At 34.3% G+C, this 15,209-nt stretch overlaps 1 protein-coding gene across 4 annotated transcripts in view; it reads left to right on the top strand.

Annotated features, from left to right (window-relative positions):
* Positions 1-15,209, top strand: part of LOC106878747 (protein bicaudal C homolog 1-B) — a 245,189-nt gene that overhangs the window by 69,221 nt on the left and 160,759 nt on the right. Inside the window, exon 2 of one of the 4 annotated variants that reach the window (XM_052968363.1) lies at positions 11,058-11,118. The exons of the other annotated variants lie outside the window; for them this stretch is intronic. The gene's annotated coding sequence lies outside the window, so the exon portion shown is untranslated. The remainder of the gene's footprint in view (positions 1-11,057; positions 11,119-15,209) is intronic. 4 annotated transcript variants of the gene reach the window in all.

Raw genomic sequence — 15,209 nt, 5'->3', positions numbered from 1 at the left:
GCGCACGTGCACACACACACACACACACACACACACACACACACACACAAAATGAAGAATTATGTTTGTTTTGTTATTTACTTCTACTGTTTGTAAAGTGGCCCTGCAGTGCCTAGGGGTTGTCATAAGTATGGTTAAGAATACAATTCTATCTTTAATATGTACTGTTTAGATTGACTTACTGCTGACTTTAATCTGACATTAATCTCTGTGTCTGCTATTTGTTATTTCTTAGCAAGTTGACTTGTGTTGACTTGTGAGAAATTTGTGTTTCATTTTATTATTTTCCAAAGATTGGTGATGCTGGTGGTGGTGGTGGTGGTGGTGAGGAAACTTCTGAAAGTGATATTGTCAGATTTTATGGAATTCTTGGAACTGCTATTTTACAACTGAATATCATTTGTTGCTGTGAAAATAGAACTGCAGTCAGTAGTTAGATCAATACTGAGATCAGTGATGGAGATCAGAAATGAAGTGAGTATTTAGAATAGTAACCAAATTAATATGGAGGGGTTCAATACTGAGGTCGGTAGTGAGGTCAACAATAAGGTCAGTATGTAAGTTAATACTGGGTTTCATAATGAGAAGAGTATCGTGGGGTGGGTGGGGTGGGGTCAACAATGTCTATTCAGATGTCAAATTCTGAGGTTAGCAAAGGAATATACTCTCTGTAAATACTGTGATTGAATTGTTGGTTTGTTGTTATAGTTGTTCAGCCCACAGTCAACTGTAATCATGACAATCAGTGAACAATAGCGTTCCAGCTGTAACCATCTCATCTTTCCATCAGATACAGTATATATTGGACTACATTATCCAAGGTGCCTTTTTTTAAAGATAATTAGCTGTGATTTGAAAGATTTGGTTGTTATTTATTGCAGTTTGAGAGAACACATTAAAGCTTCTGTGATCAGTATAGCTGGTATAACAAAGTGGTTTATATACTTAAGCCAACCCTCAGACAAGAGCTGAACTCATGATCTGTGAGGAATACTTTCAGTCCCACACCAGTTTGTATACTAAACTGCTAGTTCTAATTATTACTAAACCAAAACAGCCAAATTTCTCATTGAAAACCATAAACATTTCCCTTTTGTAGTCTCCCTTAATTATTGTTGTTTAGTTCCAGATCAACTCTTTGACTTGACATACCCATAATCAGAGGTGTTCCAACTATGACCATTCTTTCAAAAGTTCAAATAGTATATCTGAAACTACATTGCCCAAAATATTCTTCCTTTGATTAGACAGTATGTTGTGGTTTAAAGGAGATTTAGCTGTTGTTTTTAAGCAAGTTGGACACCCATGGAAACCTTTATTGACTTCATTCATTTCATGTCTGTCTTTTTCCATGTTGTTATGGGTTGGATTGGAATTTACTTGAAACAGGGTGAAGCGTGAAGGGATGGTCTTCCTATCATCAATTCTTAGTTGTTTCAGTAAGTTTTATGTTTTTTTAAATTTTTTTATTCCACATTGACATCATATCACTGTTTTGCTCAGGCAGCAACAAGCAAAACCATGGAATATCATCATTCTGCACATTCACACATACATACATGTATAACTTCTCTCTTATTTAAGTTATATGTTTAACCCAAGTTATTACCTAGAATAGATAACATATAGTTCACTTGCATTATGAGATGACATAAGTAACACACCTGGCAGTTTACTCATCTTATTTAGGTGGCATCACAGTTTACACATAGGTAGTTCACTCACCTATTAATGCAGGTAGCACACCTATGCTGATAGTTCACTTAGATTATTATAGCTAAGATATGCAACACACCTGAATAGTTAACACAGGTAAGTAACATATCTTGAATTTAATCCAGGAATAAAATGTAGGTTGTTATTAAAGTACAACAGATATTCAATAAATTTCTTTCCCACTCTTTGAGCATAGAAACTATATATTTAAAGTCTTAAATATTTCAATGTTCACTAAAGCAGACTAGCTACAACTACAATGTAGATTGAATACTTAGTCAGATAGCCTAAGGTGAGCAGAGTTAGCTGCCATAACCAAGGAAACAATGAATGGTTGGAGTAAAATTTGGCACTTATGTCAAACCCAATACTCTAAATCAACCGCAAGTAAGATGCATTGATGAAATTTTAATCTTATAGTGAGAAAAAAATGTGAGTTTCGGTGTAACATGGTAAGTTGTTCTCTATAATGAGAAAATTAATCATCAGAATTTAATGTGGTATATCAAAATAGTAATTTGATTCAAAGTGTATATTTTTACATCTAACGGTACTTTTAATCTCCTTGTTGCTACTTATTGAATTTGCAAGAAAATTAAGCCTCAGTTAGAAATTTAGATTAGTGCCTTCTATTTTCAATATAATACCAAATTAATCAAAACTTCCTTTAATTAGAAAAATCTTGAGATAATGTTTGTGCAATCTAAGCCAAAGGTGTGTTAGTGATAATTCCTCAAAAGATTGGAACACCTCTTCTTATAGAAAATATCTTTCTGGAATCATAGCAGTTTTCCTGCTGCCTTCATAATGCTAGATTGTACTGTCCAGGAAGTGTTCTGAGGGACATCAGTTGTATTTCTACGTAAACTCTAAACACCTGTAGTTAATCAGTCAATCTTCATTTATAGGTCTCCATTCTATGTTGTTTTTAATTTCTTTTAATGATAACTTTCAACAACTCTAGTTTTGATAAATATATAATAAACCAACCATTATTATCATTTTCAGATGTTGGCATTTATCTATTGCATAATATTTACATATATCTCGATTTAAATACTGGTGTTGTATATTACACATTCATATATAACATGTGTAATAACTCTACAGCTACTGGTGTTGTCTGTTCGTACATAATATTTGTACATATGTGTAATATTTATATTCATAATAGTACTGTGTATAACACATTCATATGTAATAAATGTGTAACATTCATCATATTTCACGTTTATAAGTTCATTGTCCACCTAACTTCAGTTATGAGAACTTCAAGTTTGTGTTTGCTTTGACTTTTTGACAATCAAATCAGTTCCTTCTGCAGACAGTTCTTGGTCTTTAGAGAACTTTTAATTGGAGGTGTATTGATATGTATCATAAGAAAGCACTCCCTTCACTATTACCACACCACCACCAACAAAACATAACAATCACTTTTCTCATTCTGTGATTGTTTGCCCTGTTAGAAATCACAGCCCACAGCCTTAAAAAAGAAAAAAAAAAGATTCATTGGGTAATATAGTACCAGATACATTTAAACAGATGGGATGGTCATGGTTGGAATACTTATGATCATGGGTTTGTTCAGTCAAGGTTGATTTGAAGGCTAAACAAAATCAAGTGCATCATCATCATCACCACCACCACTTTAAACCCCCACCATTATCCTCATCTTTGTTGTCATTGTCATTTTTGCTTTCTTTAACTATTATTTACTGTTTGCTACAATATGACCCCCATTATTCCCTGTTACTTTCTATGTCCTCTCTGTTGTTCCCTTTTTCATTGTCCAGGCAGCTTGTAATCGTAGGTGTTTTTGTTGTTTAACCCCAGGTCAGCTCTACTAATCCAGCAGAACTAGGATGATCATGACTATTTTCCGTCCGACATTATTTTCTGTGTATCTCAGACTACATTATTCAATGTATCCTTCTTTTTTTTTTTTTTTTTTAAGATTCGGGTGTGATTTGAAGGAGATTTGGTTGGTATTTCTAACAGGTTAAGTGATCATACACAGGTTTCCTCTTTGTTGAGACTTGTGGAATTTTACATTTATTACTAAACATAGAATTTTAAAAAATGTTCAAATGTGAAATTTTATAAAATGTTTTCTAGGTATAGCTGTGTGGTTAAGAAGTTCACTTTGCAACCATATGGCTTTGAGTTCAGTTCCACCACACAGTACCTTGGGCAAATGTCTATTACTAAAGTCTTAGTCAACCAATGTCTTGTAGTGAATTTAGTAGACAAACTGTGCCAAAGTCCAGCTTTATGCACATACATGAACATCATAAACACTTATACCTATATGTACACGTGTGTGTATGTGTGTGTTTCTTTCTGTTTATGTTTGTCTCTCATTTCATCTCTTGACATCTTATGCTAGTTTGTTTATGGCCATGTAACTTAGTGGTTTAGCAAAAAAAAAAAAAAAATGATAGCATAAGTATTAGATGCAAAAATAAGTACTAGGGTTGAGTTGATCAACTATAAATCCTTGAAGGTGGCCCTCCAACATGGCTACAGTCCAACAACTAAAACAAGTAAAGGAATGAAATAAAAGTTATACAAATTAAAATTTATAGAAAACCAGACAATTGATGCAAATTTTTTTTTTGGTGCCAGCATGAAAAAATATTTTGCTATTTTATAGCTTAGAACAATAGAAACATGATGGATACTTATAATTGTTTTGAAGAGAAATTGAGATATTCTCTCTTGGGAAAAGCAGGTTTGTTTAAACTTTTGGCTAGATGTTATTAAAAAGGAAAGAGAAAGGAGAAAGTTGTTCTTCTAGTGAGACATTTCGGGTGCAAGGAACTGATATTCTTATGGCATTGGTAAAGCTAGGGTGTTGTTTTCCTTGAGTAAAATTCCTTTGGTAAGGAAAAAGAAAGACAAAAAATAAACCTGAAAGAAAACTTTAAAAATTCAGAAAGCTGACTCTATGTTAATGTGGGATTAAAATAGTATTTTCCCTTATCACATAAGGTTATTGGATTTTAGCATTAGTCTATGTAAATATGTTGGCATCTAATCTTGTTAAATAAGATATGAATTCTGTCGTAACTCTCTGAGTGCTCGTAATCATAGTTGTTTCAACATTTAAATAAGCAATGACTTAGAAAAAAACAAGTCACTAATGCATAATCTAAAAATTTGTTCATGTACCACTTTGCAATCTGATAATCCTAACTATCCACAAGACGTCAAAATTCTTTCGTTTGAACAATTTTTCTGTTGAATACACTCATAACTATTTTTCACTTTCCACTAAGATGAAATTCCTTGCCAATTCTAATGAAAAATCCAAACATATTTAACTTTCCATGGTGCTCTTGTGCATCATTTTTTGCTTTCACCTTTTGTATGTAGACACTATCAGAAAAACTTGAGATATTTTCATTTTACAAGGAAATCGTTTCCTTCTGTTTATCTTAATGCCTTTGAGCCTGTTGTCTAAGGAACATGTTTGATTGCAGAACAATTATGTTTGGAGTCTGTAACCCACATCATTTTACTCTCTCAGCTTATCTGTAATGATATCAGAATGCACATTAATCTATATATTTGTCTAGTGAAACCGTTTAGTCACATATTTTGTCTGTGACAGTATCCTTTTCAGTGCTTTTGTTAATGTGATTTAGAGAAGAGCACAGCAAAACGTCTTAGCTAAGCAGAAGAAACCATTTGTTTGAAATTGCTATATGATGTGTACCTACTTCAATGATTCCAGTTTTAGAGGTAAAAATATCTGAATGAATGATTGCATTACTTGCTCCATGGTTCAAGTGCCAGTATTTTGTTGAGTCAGTGAATAAAGTAACTATTTTATGTCAACTCAGTTCACCTAGTTGTCAGTAACAAGTATAGTACTCTAATTTACTTCAGTTTACCAGAAGGTATATAGGTACAATGTCATTTTCAGATAAGTTATCTATGATTGATTAACATCCAGTAGAGAAAATTTGCTTTTTATTTTGTTTTGTATTTTTTTTTCCTGCAGATATTTTCGAAAGTGTTTGAAAATAAATATACCATTTTCATAGTTCCATAAAGTTGGTGTGATAGACACAGTTTGTTATTGGTGCTTCTATTATTTGTTCTGATTTCTTGATACTGTGTCAGTGACTGAACTGAGAATTCCAAATGGACAGTTGAGTGATCAACAGTGCATACTTTGTCCTTACTTTTTGCATCCTCTTTTATCTTTTACTTTTTTCAGTCATTGGACTGGAGCAATGCTGGGGGACTTATTTTTTTATTCTATTGATCTCTTTTGCTGAATTGCTAAGTTATGCAGGTGTAAACAAACCAACATCAGTTGTCAAGCAGTGGAGATGGATCACAAACACAGTCATGCACAAACATACATATATGTGCATTTATACAACAGGCTTCTAGACAGTTTCTGTCTACCAAATTCACTCACAAGGCATTGGTGAGCCTATGGTTATAGTAGAACTTGCTCAAGGTGCTACACAGTAGCACTGAACTTGAAACCACATTGTTGCAAAACAAGCTTTTTAACCCCACAACTATGCCTCTGACTGTAGTTGTGTAACCCTGTTGAGCCCTGACTAAACAGAGCTACAGTATGTAGGTAGTCAGTCAAATTACTCCTGATGTACCAAACTTCAATGTGGTTGAGAACCATACTAAGTAGTACTTCAGCATGCAGTGCTTTATCATATGGAGTATGGAGTTGCAGTGTGATTGCTTGGGCATGTTTCACCAGGGATGGGCATGGTTTATGAGTAGTATGGTAGTTCAGTGCAGTCATTTGCATCCATGTTGTGAATTGATCATGTTATCTATTTCAGTTGTTTAATTTGGGTTATGTTATATTCTTTTATTATGTTGCCTTGTGGCATACGTTTAAAGAAGAGTCTATAATAATTATGTTGAATATATGTACAGTAATGTCTGTATTAGTGAATGTGGGATTGTTGTCTGTATTTTATTAGTATCTCTGTTGGTATTGTTGAATGTATTGGTGTCTGCAGTGGTGGTTGTAGTGTTGTTGAATATCTCAGATAACATCTATTGATACATAATTTCTTTTACTTGCTGAATTTGGTGAAAGGGGCAGTACTCATGACCTTTGTAAGTCATCCAAGATCAGTGATCTGGTTATATTTAAAATGTTGAAGGCCAACACCTGCAAGAAAGACACGAACAGAGTAAAATTTCCAGAGAAATGATGTTCTAAGGCAGAAGGATTGAGCATAGTGGTTAGTGTGCAGCTGGTGGAGTTGGACACAACAATAATAACAAAAAGATGGAGAGACAAGTGGGTTGGGAGTGCCTGAATGGATGAGGCAGGAGACCAGTCAGCTCCAAGGGACAGAAGTTGTTATAATAGTGATGAAAGAGACAGTAAGAAGTGACAGCTCATCTGTGGTCCAGAGACTGAAGCATGTTTCTAATTGAGAAAAATTAATTAAATCTACTATGATATTAGTACCTAATTTATTGATTTATTGTTTATAATGTCTAACATCTCCAAGATTTAAACACACCAACAGTGGTTGTCAAGCAGTGGTGGTGGGTAAATACAGACACAAAGACACACACACACACACACACACATGATGGCCATCTTTCAGTTTCTGTCTACCAGATTCACTCACAAAGGCTTGGTCAGCCCAAGGCTATAATAGAAAACACTTGCCCACGGTTCCACACAGTAGGACTGAACCTGGAATCATGTGGTTGGGAAGTAAGCTTCTTTCCACACAGCCACACCTGTGCGTATACCCCCCCCCCACTTTTCCACTGTATCCAGTGTCTTTACAGCTAGATGCCATCCTTATCAAACCTGAACAATGTCTACTCTCTGATAAATTATGACTGGCACTACTATTTTACCCTCTTTGACCTCATTTGCACATGGACTAGATCATTCTCTGTCCCTTATTTTTAGACCCCACCACAAAGTTTCAGATATTTACTAATGCTAAGTAAACCAGCTTCCTATCATCTCAAATTTGGGTGACTCATAGAATTTTTGTGGTTTTATTTTTTCTAATGATATTCAATTTTGGAAAAAAAATGGAGAAAATTTTAGTAAAATTATCTTTGGAAATATCTTCAAAATTTTAGCAATTGCCACAATTTTTACTTTTTTTGTTTTTGTTTTTTGCTTCACTTCAAAAAAAGAAAAAAGGATTTAAATGAAAAATATTCTTTTGGCTTAGGAAGTCTCTTAAATGGAAAGAAATTATCGTATTTCTTGTGAGACTGCAACTGTTGAGTTGATTCCTTAAATTTACCAATTTACAACTTCCTCTTAGTTTGCACTCAAATTATTTAAACTAATACAAACATACATGTATATCCACACACACATATTTACACACACACACACACATTTATTTACAAATGTAAACATGCTCAATTAAACACACACCCATGCACACATCCTTGCATATATACTGACATATATTCTCCTCTCACACATAGGCACACTCATACACATACACTTAAGTACACTCACATACTATGAATAAGTACTTGTCCCATGCAGTACCATGTTTCTGCAAGAATCGTTTTCCTCAATATTTCAAAATTAATTTGCTAATTTTTGTTTTTTAATGGTGACAAAGATGATGATGATGATGATGATGATAATTGACTCTTTTTTTTTTACAGTATTAAATGTCTTAAAATGTAAGTTCTTACTTAATAATATATCATTATTTCCTAAAGGGATTTGCCCATTGCCTCTGAAGTTTGACCTTGATTTAAAGGGATATATAAAGAGAAGTAGGTAGAGAAAACGATAGAGCTTGGTAGATAGAGAGAAAAAGAGAGCTAGGTAGAGAGAGAGAGAGAGAGCTGGGAAGACAGCTTGATAGGGAGAGATGGAGAGATTGGGGGAGGAGAATACTTCTATTTTAGACTGATTTAACATTAATAAACCCTATTTACTGCCTTAAGTCTTTACTTATATTCCACTTTCACCCTGATATGGTGGGGTGGACAAGAGGAGGAGAGATGTATGAATTCTCTTCCAAATTTTGATTTCAAGGAAAAGAAAAAGCTTATTTCTAAAAATAATTAGCATAGTGCATTGATTAAAATAATGAAATAAAATAGCAGTAATATATCATTCTTATGACAGCTGGATGTGTGTATGTATTTATATGTATGTGTGTGTGTGTATATTTATATGTATGTGTGTGTATACACACACACATACACACACACACATATATCTGTGTGAGTGTGTGTATACCAAGGTATATATATATATATAAGTTGGTTATAAGTGAAAATAATGTAACTTATATTTTACTGCTTGGTTTGCATTAAAGAAAAAATGGGAATAATCCAGAGGTTTCTTTGGAAATGTGAAAATCATCATCACTATCTGCTTTGCTAATTTCTCTAAAGTTTGCTTAATGTCAATAAGGTGTGTGTGTGTGTGTGTGTGTGTGTGTGTGTGAGTGAAAGTGAGACATTCTTCAGGTCCTAATTTAGCTCTGTCAAACCTGATCAAGCAGAAGTTAATTCTGTCAAACAAGTGGGTTAACCTAGACTGTCACAGCTGGGTTAACTCAGTTTGTCATGCTGCTGGGTTAATACAGTTACTACAGCTGGTATGATAGTTTTCTCAGGGTTGAACTTAATGCTCCAAAATGCTTAGAGAAAAAGGAGGCATTGGGAGGAAGGCAATAGACTGGGGGATGCTATGAATTTATTATTATAGTATTGTATACAAATTATATCAAATGATTCATAGTATATATAAATTAGTAAATTATAAAATATTTATTTATACATAAAAGTAGGGGGGCGCTGGGGGTATTATGTGACCATGGGTGGGGGTGGGGGGGGAGTTTGAGAACCTTGGATCTAAAGTAAGGAACTGAGCCCATGGCCTGTGCAAATTCTCCATGATTGGTTGTGTTGATGCCATTAATGTTTAATGTTCCTCTTGAACTACTGCAAGTCAGTAACTGCAGGAAAAGATACATGCAAGACAAGAAATTCCATAGGGCTGACAGTCTGAGAAGAACAGGCATAGTGTTTTGTGCTGGATCTTAAGGGGTCTGTTGTGTTTGATATGGATAACAAGAGAAGAAATGAGTCAGAAGTGCCTAAATGAATGTGGTGTGAAACCAACAAGCTTTGAGAAGCCGAGGCCATCATAGTAGCAATAGAAAAGGCAAAGACTAGATAGCATGTCTATAGGCCAGGAACTGGAGAATACTAATGAGTGATCTCATGCTAATAATAATTTCTAACATAGGTATAAGATCATAAATTTTAGAGTGGGGAAAAAGAGTGATTATGTAAAGTTCCAATTTATTACTGGTTTTGGATAGCAATGTTGACTCTCTGGAGTTGGAACTCAGTACTGTAACTGGAACTCAGGGCTGTAACTAAATTCTAAAAAGATGTTGTCCAATGCACTGTGTTTTGTAAATCTACTATTCATTATCTACTATCATAAAAAAAAAAAGAAATAAAATAGAAATATATATTATTTTTTGTCTTCAGATTATAATGTTTAAAAAACTGTAACATAAATTATCTTTCTGGCCACTTCATTCTCAAGAAAAGCATATTTCACTAGTTGATTCTATTGCAGAATGTCTTTTATATATTTTCAGATCCTAACATACAGCATATGTAAAATGGTCTGGAAATAATAGATAAATAGAGTGAGAGTGAGTCTGTCTGTCTAATCTGAAGAAATGTTTCAGAGAAATTACTCATCTCAGCTACTCAGATGAAATAATACCTTAAAATGTCACTTCGCTGTACTACCCAAACATTGAAATTAACTTTTATTTTTCTAATTATTTTTTTCAGTTTGAAATCTTAAAATGATAAAACCCATTTTTTTCTTTTTAAATTATGTGGTGGAGAAAATCCAAGTTCAAATTGAAACTAAGACTGAAATTTAGATGATAAATTCAAAATTGATGGAAAAAATTAGGCTTTAAAAGTTTTTTTAAGTGTGAATTTTTAATTTATATTTTAAGGTTAAAACAGTTTTTGGTATCCTTCAACTAGCAGAATTTTGGTTTATGTAAACTTCTTAGTTTTATTAATTTGCATTTCAATCTGAAAGTCTTATGGAAAAGAAAAATGAAATCTTGTATAATTATTGTGTATTCTTTTACTTGTTTCACTCACTAAACTGTGGCCAGATTATAGAAGAAGACACTTGCCCAAGGTGCCATGTAGTGGTACTGAACCTTGGAACCATGTGGTTAGGAAGTAAGTTTCTTACCACACAGCCATGTCTGCACCTATATGGTTTCTTAAATTTAATGATAAAAATAAATGAAGCTCAATTAATATTTTTTTTTCTTCCTTATTTTCAGGTAAGACACTTTTGATATTGTGTAGAAGTTTTGAAAACATGATTAGTTGCAGACTGAGACCGTGAGTAACATTTTGATTTTACAAATAATTAGGTTTGGTTATGTCTAGTGCTCTTGTTTTGGTTCTTCATACAGCTGTTTTATTTTGAAAAGTTCACAGATGGAATTTAGGTCAGTTGAGAAAGTGGTAGTCTTTTTTTTTTCTTTGCTTTTAGAAGCACAAGATTCTGTCTGCAAGAGTCATGTGATGAGAAATGAGAATTAGATAAAGAAATATTTTGATATTGAAGAAGTTTCTTAGGTCTGAAGTAGGCCAAGTGTATCTAGGAATGTTGTAAATTGAAATTAGCATAGGAAATGACCAACAACTGAAAAACTTAGAAAGAAACCATTTTGCAGTTTCTTCTAGTGTATTTCCTCAAAAAGAAAAAAAAAAAAAAGGAAATGAATAAAGATGATAGTACTGCTGATGTGAGTCAGCATACACACATGCACGTGCACACACACACACACACACATATTAGTTGTGTAAATTTTAAAATGTTTTGTTTATTTGTATTGCTGGTATATGTGTGTTGCTTGTTTAAACAGGAATCATGTTTACCAGAGGATGTACTGTCTCTCACATTGATCTTACCATTACCAGAACCATTTCTGTCTTTATACATAGCAGCTTAACATTTGTATTCTTAATGTTCCTTCAGATCATCTGAGTAAGTTCTAATCCAACTAAACTTCATTGAAATAACTGACATAGTCACTTCTTGTTCTTTGCACCATTCTTTTTTTTTTTTTTAATCTTTGAAGTTTTGAAACAATCTCAAAGAGACCTGTTATTTCTTACTTTGGTTCCTACTTGGTTTTATTAGAGAAATCCAATTCTGCTACACATAATAATTCTCTGAACTTGTGGGGCTTAAACACTTGGAATTTGTCTCTAAACATTCTGTTGTTATACAAGTTAATGGCAAATCTCATTTTAGATTCAGTTAGGTAAACTGATGAAAGTATCTTGTCCAGACATGTATGGTGGACAATTTATTGTCCAGTTTAATGTCACCATCTGGTTCTTGGATGCTTTTAGAGGAGTTTACTCTTTTTGTGGAAAACAATTGGGCCAGGTCTCCAGTTTGAGGATAATTCCCCCACTCCTTACACCTATCTTAGTGAAACAATAAAGGGTCCTGTGTGAGAGGAGTGAAAGTGAAACATGATGATGGAAGAGGAAGTACTGAAAGAGTGTGTGTGTGTGTGTGTGTGTGTGTGTGTGTGTGTGTGTGTGTGTGTGTGTGTGTGTGTGTGTGTGTGTGTGAGAGAGAGAGAGATGAATAGCAATAAATATGGGGGGTGGGAATTAAACCTAGACAGTTCTAATGTGATACCATTCCTCACAACACACATGATAGCATGATGGGTAAAGAAATAGTGATAGGGGGGAGAGGAATTGGTAGGAAAGGTGGTGGTGGTGGGGGGCTATGATAGATAAGAGAGTAATGAAAAGAGAGAGGAGAGCAGTTTATGGCAACGTAATATGAAGTAATGGTTGCAAGAAAGCCAAATGTAGTTCCCAATCTCCATCACTACCATCATTTTTGTCAGTTTTTCTATTTTCTTCTTTTTTTTTTCATGCTTACATGGGTTAAGTGGGTCTTCTCCAGCATGGTGCTTCACCACAAATTATGGTCTCTTGTTATTTCCTTTTGTGATGTTCTGCTTCTTGAGATCAGTTTTCACTACTTCATCCTACTATATTTTGCTTGCCTCTTACTCAGATACAAGTTCCATTCACTTGGAGTGCTTGGCACTTCTTTACCCACTGGCTATCCTCTATATGCTTCATTGAGGGCAATTATATCACTATTTCTCTATTTTGTTATAAAAGTGCATATTCTTTGTACTTCTCATTTTCATACTCCTCATTTTTGTAATAAGTTGCTGTTATTTAGCTCTCAGACAGCCCCCAAAGACGATATCCATGATCAGAGACATTCCAACTATGATCATCTTGTGTATTTTAGAGTCTGTAGGTCTATGTTATCTAATGAATCTTCTATATAAATGAAATTTAGCTAGTACTTCTAGTAAGTCAAGTTCCTCTAAAATGCTTAGAAAGAGCAGGGACAGACAATGCCTATGATTTTAACAGGTCAGTTCTAAAAGCTTAGTTAGTCTCATAAAAATAAACAATTAAGAAGTGGGAAAAAAAAAATCTAAAAATCTTGTGGAATTTTCAGGAATCAGAAATGTATCTCAGTTGTGTGGACCATTTTATTGGCTTCTAAGAATGCTGCATACAGAACTGCTGTAAATAACTTCTCTTTACCATTCCACCATTCTCCCATTCTAATGTTGGAGGTCAACCTGATTAAATTCAGCAATAAGATAAAAAGTCTTTGATGTATTGATATATTTGGAATATTTCTAACACTGATAATAATTCGCACCATATCTACCTCTCATCTTACACACATACATTTGCACATACAATTACATACGTACACATACTTCTTTTTGTTTTTGAAGTATTTCTTTTTATCTTCCTCCTCTCCTTTCCTCACTTTCCTCTTTTCGCCCCTACTCTCTCTCTCTCTCTCTCTCTCTCTCTCTCTCTCTCTCTCTCTCTCTCTCTCTCTCTCTCTCTCTCTCTCTCTCTCTCTCTCTCTCTCTCTCTCTGTCTATCTATATATATATATATATATATAAATAATCATCATATGTCTGTTTTTCAATATCATTATCATCATCGTTTAACGTCCGCTTTCCATGCTGGCATGGGTTGGGCAGGTTGCCCCTGGGAGCTCCTATATGCTGATGACCTGGCCCTCATAGCATAATCACTACCAGAACTAGAGAAGAAACTTTAAGTGTGGAAGCAAGATTTAGAATCGAAGGGCCTTAGAGTCAATGTTGCAAAGACCAAAGTTTTAGTAAGTAGGAAGGTGAACACATCACACACCCCTTCAGGTAGGTGGCTCTGCTTGATCTGTAGAAAAGGTGTAGGTAGAAACTTCATAAGATGTACCCAGTGTTAGCTATGGACACATCAGAGGTGCAGCAACATCAAAGGAAAATTAACTGGGAAGACAGCTTTCACGTGCAGTAGATGCACAGGGGTAATAAACACCACAGATGCTTAGAAAACAGACACCATCACATGCCAGGGGGAGAAACTAGAAGTTGTTGATAGCTTCCACTACCTAGGTGACCAAGTCTGTAGATGGATACTCAGAGAGTGTTACCACTAGAATAAGAATAGCCTGGGCAAAGTTCAGAAAGTAGGTAAATATTTATGAAAAAAGAATAACAAGTACAGTACTCATTTATTTTTATCAAAATAATTAAAAATCATGATAAAAGTATTACTATAGTTATAATGAATGTATTATCATGATTAATTACTCTGAAAATATAAAAAATGAAACTAACTAATTTAATGCGCTAATAATTTTAATGAATTAAACATTATAACATTGATGTGATACTTACTGTATATCTACTTTTGCACCCCTTGTATATCTATCTATCTATCTATCTATCTATCTATCTATCTATCTATCTATGTGCGTGAAACATAAAGAAACACCATTTGAGCGTGGCCGTTGCCAGTACCACCAGACTGGCCCTCCTGTTGGTGGCACGTAAAAAGCACCCACTACACTCTTGGTTGGCGTTAGGAAGGGCATCCAGCTGTAGAAACTCTGCCAGATCAGATTGGAGTCTGGTGTAGCCATCTAGTTCACCAGTCCTCAGTCAAATCGTCCAATCATCCGATGATGATATATATATATATATATATATATATATATATATATCTTATATATAACTGGCAATTTGTGGCTGTCTGTCTGTCTGTCTGTTACCATCTTGCTATCCAAACCAGGGAACCAATCTTCACAAAACTTTGTATACATGTTGCACTAACATCCAGTTCAGTTATAGGCTAACAGGACCTCAATAGATCGATAATGGATTGACTATGGAAGTTGGGCTATTACATGATAAAATGAGAGGGGTGCAAAAGTGTTAGGTTCAGGAAAATGTAGCATAATGAGGGTGGCTGATATCAGGGAAGGGGAGGATAGACACACAGGGAATGTGAGAGACAGAGAGAACGACTGACAGGAATGGCTTCCATATATATATATATATATA

This window comes from Octopus bimaculoides, chromosome 5, assembly GCF_001194135.2.
Source record: "Octopus bimaculoides isolate UCB-OBI-ISO-001 chromosome 5, ASM119413v2, whole genome shotgun sequence".
In the NCBI taxonomy this organism is placed as follows: domain Eukaryota; kingdom Metazoa; phylum Mollusca; class Cephalopoda; order Octopoda; family Octopodidae; genus Octopus; species Octopus bimaculoides.
This window is presented reverse-complemented; position numbering and strand designations above follow the sequence as displayed.